Source organism: Myotis davidii, unplaced genomic scaffold (assembly GCF_000327345.1).
Source record: "Myotis davidii unplaced genomic scaffold, ASM32734v1 scaffold164, whole genome shotgun sequence".
NCBI lineage: Eukaryota > Metazoa > Chordata > Mammalia > Chiroptera > Vespertilionidae > Myotis > Myotis davidii.
Window position 1 is genome coordinate 3,836,053 of NW_006296417.1, and position 6,769 is coordinate 3,842,821.

Here is a 6,769-nt window from a genome sequence, read left to right on the forward strand (position 1 = left end):
GTGATTCTTGCCTCCAGCTCTTAGGCCTCCGTGGCTGAAAGTAGGTTTCTGGCCTTTGCTTACAATGTTGCAATCCTGCTGGCTGAAGTCCGGCGGTATATGTTACATAGTTTCTTAAACTGCAGGCTCAGAGGCCTGTAGCCGCAGGCAGGGAACGTTGGTTTCCTCCGTCACTGAGGCAAGCAAGCCTCATGTTAGTTTCAAGCTGCCTGGCTGCCGGCCGCCATCTTGGCTGTCAGTTAATTTGCATATCTCACCGATTAGCCAATGAAAAGGGTCGCAGTCATACGCCAGTTACCATGTTTCTCCTTTATTAGTGTAGAAGATAAGATTATTGTCTCCTGTTTCTCTGGAAAGCCCTGGGGGAGGGGGGAAAGCTCAGGATTGGGTTCAGTCTGGATCTGTGTCTCACCTTTGCCACTGATAACTGAGACCTAGGGCAAGCAACATCCCCTCTCTAGACCCCTGAGCCGTCATCTCTAAACTCCATTCACCCCAGCTCCCACTCTGAGAATCCAACATAGCTAAAGTCTATTTCCAAAGGATCTGAAAACCACACTGTCCTCCTGAAGTCACCACGTCACTCCGACCTTCCTGCAGGCTGCCTTGAGGAAGCTCACCGGGCTCGGGAGCTCATCCGTGAAGTCCCCCCAAGGAGTGGCCCCCATGCCCACCCCATGCTCTCGGGAATCCATTTAAGAGGCCGAGAAACTTCCATTTGTGTTCACGGTGACTGCAGATGGGGCTGCTCAAACCACGTCCCTCGCAGCAAGCACACGGCCAACTTCTTGTCTGAAATGCCGTCCTCCCTCTCCTCCTGTAAAGCTGATGTTTCAGTGTTCACATTTGGGGCAAGTGAGGAATAACCCTTTATCGGTAAGTATTCCCTGCTGGCTTTCTGGGGGCTGTGTAGGGATCAGAGCTCCTCCCGCGATAAGCAGCACATCCCACGGTTGAACACTTGAACAGAGAACAAGGACCCACGCCTGGCCTTGCGGGGTGTTCAAAGGTGAACCCTCTCACCGCCCAAGTCCCGGAGCCCAGGGCAGCTGCTGTCCCCACCCGCACCTGTATTTGATGTCAAATACTGTGGAGTCTTCATCCTCATCGTCTTCTTCATTCAGCGGGGCCATTTCCACGCGCTCAGCCGGGGTGGTGATGATGTCATACTTGCGAGTCTTCTTCAACCTCTTTCCGGACCTGAAAGAGAGGCACAATCCTGAGGACTCCACCATCCCCCGAGGCAAACCGCGCACTGTCCCCAGCCTGGGTTCCAGGGCCTGGGGAATCCCCCGGCTCCTGCGCTTTCAGCCATGGGACCTCGGGCATGTTCCTGACCTCAGTAACCTTTGTGGTTCTCACCCACAAAACAGAGATGATTAAAGCTGCCCTGAGCACTGGAAAACCCAGGAACCAAGAGAAATAATAGAAAATCCATGATGCACAGAAAACAAAAATGTTCAATGAGGGCAGGATCCAGCTCTGTACTTGCACGGGCATGATGCACCCCATCCCCTCCCTCCTCATCCCCTGCGCGGCCCTGTGGCAATGGGTGGTCATTGCTCCAAGCACAAGGGGCGCAAGCTGGCATTGAGAGCACTGCCCTGGGGGCCATCACGTGGGATCTGGGTCAGGGCCTGGCCACTTCCTACCTGTGTGGGCATGGGCAAGTGAGTTCATCTCCCTAAGCCTCATAAATAAAATGCGGTACGAATAATGTGTGTCCCTCACAGGCGAAGAGGGATGAAGTGAGATGATGCATGTAACAGGCCTACACACAGGAGACTCTTAGCAAAACGACTGTTGGTAAACATAACCAGCAAACAGAAGTGCTACCGCCTCTCCTGGATGGCCAGGACTTGTAAAAATGAGTCCGTATTGTCTCCATCAGGAAGATTTATGAGGCTGCTGGGTTACAGCACTAAGCTTTTACCTCTGAAATAACAGAGGACCACTGCGGGCCAGAGGGGAGGCGCGGAGACAAGGCCCGCGTTCTCCAGCGTCAGGCTCTCTGCGTGAAGGAAGCCACGTTTACGGGGAATGGCTGAGCGCCCATGATGCCACTGGGAATACTGCTGCTGTTACGACTGCTGATGGCTTTTGCATTCATTTCTCAGTCACTATCTGGACTCTCCCAAATGCCTTGCCTTCTCTGTGCCCCTCCCTTTGCAAGTAGAGTCGCTATGGCCCCCTTGCCACAATTCTTCTCCCCTGGAACAAGGTCTCATTACGCCAGGAGGCCTCAACAAAGTGATGGCGACTGGCGGTTTTCAGTAAGTGTCCTCGCTGCCTTCACGGGAGCAGGCCAGACCAGCGATGTTCTAGAAGAGACCAAGGGTCCTTCCAGTGCAGCCAAAGCACACATTTCTAACAAGTCAGGGGAGAGGTTCAACATTCTTTGACTCTGAAATGCAATCCTAAAGCTGGGGGAGGGGAGGGGGGGGTGTTGTTTACTCAAAGGCCCATTCAACAGCTGGTCAGCAGCAGGTTCCCCAGGAGGCTGGCAGGCACCCCACGCAGACAGAGGCGGAGGGAGCTCCGCTCCGCTGACCAACTGGAGAGAGGCCTTCCTTCCTCAGGGCTGTGACTAGAAGTTCAATTTGGAGGTATGGTGGTCAGATCCACAGACGTGCCGGCATGTCTAGGGATCAGGGTTCAGATCTCGGCTCTGCAATTCCTTTGTCTGAGCAAGTCACTCACCCCGATGTCTATCCAACAGGGCTCCGGCCACAGCTCCCTGAACACAGGTGTCTGTGACCTTCCAGGTGCCCCCAGCAGTGTCACCAGCGTCACCACCCCTCCTCCCTGTTCTGCAGCTGCCCCTCCGCACCCTGCTGGGGCCCCTCCACTCCAACACCCAATCAAGCGACATGACCCCCACAAACCCCAGAGCCCCAGAAGCACAGAAACCAGTGAAGCGGGCCTGGTGTGGCATAAACATTAGAACAAACACGGTGACGTTGGCCATCTGGCAGCCAACTCTCTGTCTCGGGGCCAAGAGACACAAGCCCAGCCGCCGCACCTGGCTGTCACATGGGGCAGAGGCCCAGCGTTTCCAGATATTTCCACTTGACAGGAAAAGCAGGAGACTCCCGATATCTAAGCGTTCTCAGCTACCCGGTTAAAGTCACTGTGCAGATCCGAACAGAACCATAAACACTTACCAGTGGGCCATCAGTTTGCAGCTTCTGACTCCGCTCCCTGGCCACGGTGTACTGGTCACGCGTGCCAAGCGTGAGTGACATTGAATAATTCAGCTAAAACCATGAGGCCGGAGAGATGGGCTGGTTCACAAGTTCAGGCAAGGTTCCCGCCGCTAATTATACAACCAGGGTGCTTCCCTCCCCTCGTGGGCACTGTCTGTCCCCTCAGGATTAATAAAGTGCTACCTCGTTGATTGAGCCCAGCACCTGCGTCTAGCACACAACACACAGTGTGTCCAGTAGGATCACACAACACAGGCCAGGCAGCCACACAAAGCTCAATTACAATGCACTGTAGGGCTTTCCTCCATAACGCGGCCGCCTCCATCTGCTCCCCACACTGGTTTCTCGTTCCCTCTCTCAGTGCCTGAGGCCGGACCCCCTCTCGTTCTTCTAAGGTGAAATGGTCACCCCGGGTTTGACCTGTCTGAGGAGCCCCAGGAGATGTGGCAACAGCAATGCCCCGAGACCTGTTCCTCCAGCTCTCAAGTGTGTTTGCCAAGGGCTGGCCTACTTGGTTCTATGTGCGGTGCCAGCGGAGGAAAGCCAGGCTTGGAGCCAGGAAGGCAGCCTCTAGGGGCAGCGGCAAGATGACCAGGAGACTCTTTGGTGGCCCCCGGGGACCCAACACAGCCTGGAAACTGTGGTGTCACCGTGCTGTGGGGCACACGGCATAAGGGATCCGTTCGGCATCTACTTGTCCCTGGCACAGGTCAGTTCTTGCCACTACTACCCCCACTTCAGGGATGGTTACTTCTCGAAAGGAGCTCCCAAACTGTCCACCTCAAGCCCAGATGTCCAGCTGCCTAGCTCGCTTTTCCCCGCAATTCAAATCTTAGTCAAACCACCAAAAATGACCTCCTTAAAAAAGAAATGGCCTCCTGATGTCAAACAAACTCCACAGTCCCTCTCAAAGTCACAGAAAGGGACTGAGTCTTCCAACCATGGCTCTTCCCAAAGCTCCAATTTATTAAAATAATATCAATATGCGAATGCGCAATAACGGAAAACACTTCAGAATGGCAACTTTCCCCAAATCCTAACAGTATTAAGCTTTTAAATTTTCTCTTGACTTCTCTTATTTTGTTTTGACTTATCTTCACTGTTGAAAGTATTACAGCTGTCCCTTTTTCTTCCCCCACTGACTCTCTCCACCCCGCACCTGCTCCACCCCCAGGCCTTCACCACACTATTGTCTGTGCCCAGGGGCTCTGCATATATGCATATATTAACTCTTATTCTTATTACAAATGTCAGTACACAGACAACCTGGGGAAAGTTTGGGGATTCCAGGCTAAGTAAGAAAGTTTTCGTTCCTTTTCAGAGACCTGGCTGAGTGAAACGACTAGGTTTCCGCGCTTCCGACATCTGCAGGACACGGTGGCGTGCATCTTTGCCACCGACGCCTGTGCGACAGCTGGGCAATGTCAGATCGGCGAGAATTTATGTTCCTTTCCATTCGCCAGGAAGCACCAAAACAAACCCTCCTTTCGGATCAGAGATTTTTACAGAGCTTTTGAAATAAGAGGTGGCTGGGCATGGAGCCAACAGAGATCTGGGAGAAACGTGGCGGGAGCAGGAGAGCTGGGAGGCTCGCCAAGGCGGGGAAAGGTTTCCCAGGAGGAAAGGAAAGTTGTGGTGTCAGGTTTCTGACTTGTCTCCACCTTCTCTGTAAGACACGGGAAAGTTGAGTTCCATCCCCGCAGATCTCAAAGGGTAAAGTCAGACCTAAGACGCCAAAGGTACTGAGAACAGCGGCCACTGGTGTATGTGCTGTTCCTGAATCCATGCTACCCCAGCAGATGCTCTGACATAAAAAACCAGAGGGATCAGCCCTGGCCAGTGTTGCTCAGTAGTTAGAACGCTGGCCCGTGCACTGAAGAAAGTTTTCTACTTACTAGACACAGCTTCTTAGTTGCTTCCCTTCCAGCTCTCAGAAGCAAGTCAAATAACAACATGAGGGTTGGGGGGAACAGCTTCTCTGTGAACTGGGCAGAACTGCATGTACAAAACACACACGTACACACACACACACACACACACACACCCGTACTCTGGCCAGAGGGCACACTGCCTTCAAACTGCTGTCCCTTCTTCCAATTTTGTCTCATCTTAACATAGCTTTCCTGAATTGATTAAAATACATGAAAAAGGTATAAATGATTCTGCAGATGGATTAATAACTATGGGGAGAGATGAGATGGCTACTCAACCTCAACAGAAAACGCAAAACAAAGCAACGAGATACCAAATCACACTCATTTTGTTGGAAAACCTTAGCAAGTTTGATAATACTAATGTGTTGAACATGATGGGAGAACCTGAGACCCCACCCACAGGCATTGCAGATGGGAGGGTAAAATAATATAGACTCAAGCGTATCAAGTATGTGTACCCCCAGACCTGGAAATCCCACTCATGGGTGTACACCCCGATGCTCTTGTACAAGTCCTCAGGGGGACACGTCCAAGGATGCAGCAGGGAGCTGAGTGTACAGACAGGGGGAGAAATAACGAATAGATGTCCACTTTAAGGAAATTCAGGCAATGTAGAAATGTATCATGAATGATAAAGATGTCATAAACAATCTATACATTCACGTGTAGAATGCATCCATGTACATAGATTTTTTTGGCACATTCACATAAATAATTTACTTAAATGAGCTCATACTAAACATGTGGTGTATAACCTGTTCCATTTAACAGTATATAGTATTATAGCAACACCATCATTTTTAACAGCCATATAGTATTCCAGTGTAAGGATTACCGTAATTCCTTTAACCAATGCCCAACTGTTGCAAACTGAGATCTATTTAAACCTTTTGCCATCAAACACAACTGCTCTGAATTCCATTGCCCGTGCATCCTTGCGTCCTCTCCTAATAATACATTTAGAAGCAAAGACTCTGTATCACAGTGAAAAATGTGTGTGCCTTAGGAATGGGATTGCTTGGCTAAAGATTTTTTTCCCACTGCAATACACATTCTTTGCTTCTAATTTTAACAGTTTCCTTGGATCCACATTTTTTCTGTTGTCTGGCAAAGTGACTCCTTCAGGGAAAACAGATAAATAGGCCAGGACTGCCACTTTATAAAGAAAAACACTGCACCCTTCCCCCCTTATCTACATCTTTAAGAAAAGGAAGGGCCACCATTCAAACCAATTCCTACCTCACCGGTTTCATGCATCTAGTTAGAGAGGACATTTTGAGAGTCATCAGCAAGTGTAAACTACTTAGAAGGTCAACATTCATTTGCTAAAAATATCTTTATTAGATGGCAGCTTGTGCCTGAAAAACACTGCACCCTTCCCCCCTTATCTACATCTTTAAGAAAAGGAAGGGCCACCATTCAAACCAATTCCTACCTCACCGGTTTCGGCATCAGCCATGCATCTAGTTAGAGAGGACATTTTGAGAATCATCAGCAAGTGTAAACTACTTAGAAGTTCAACATTCATTTGCTAAAAATATCTTTATTAGATGGCAGCTTGTGCCTGGAGCCACAGTAGGGGTTAGAGAGACAACGGATGAAGGCCCAGCCCTGCTCTCGGGAGCCCTC

At 50.5% G+C, this 6,769-nt stretch overlaps 1 long non-coding RNA gene across 1 annotated transcript in view; it reads right to left on the minus strand.

Annotated features, from left to right (window-relative positions):
• Positions 1 to 6,769, minus strand: part of LOC102761808 — a 17,166-nt gene that overhangs the window by 7,138 nt on the left and 3,259 nt on the right. Inside the window, exon 2 of the long non-coding RNA XR_001515197.1 lies at positions 1,069 to 1,200. This is a non-coding gene — a long non-coding RNA (uncharacterized LOC102761808). The remainder of the gene's footprint in view (positions 1 to 1,068; positions 1,201 to 6,769) is intronic.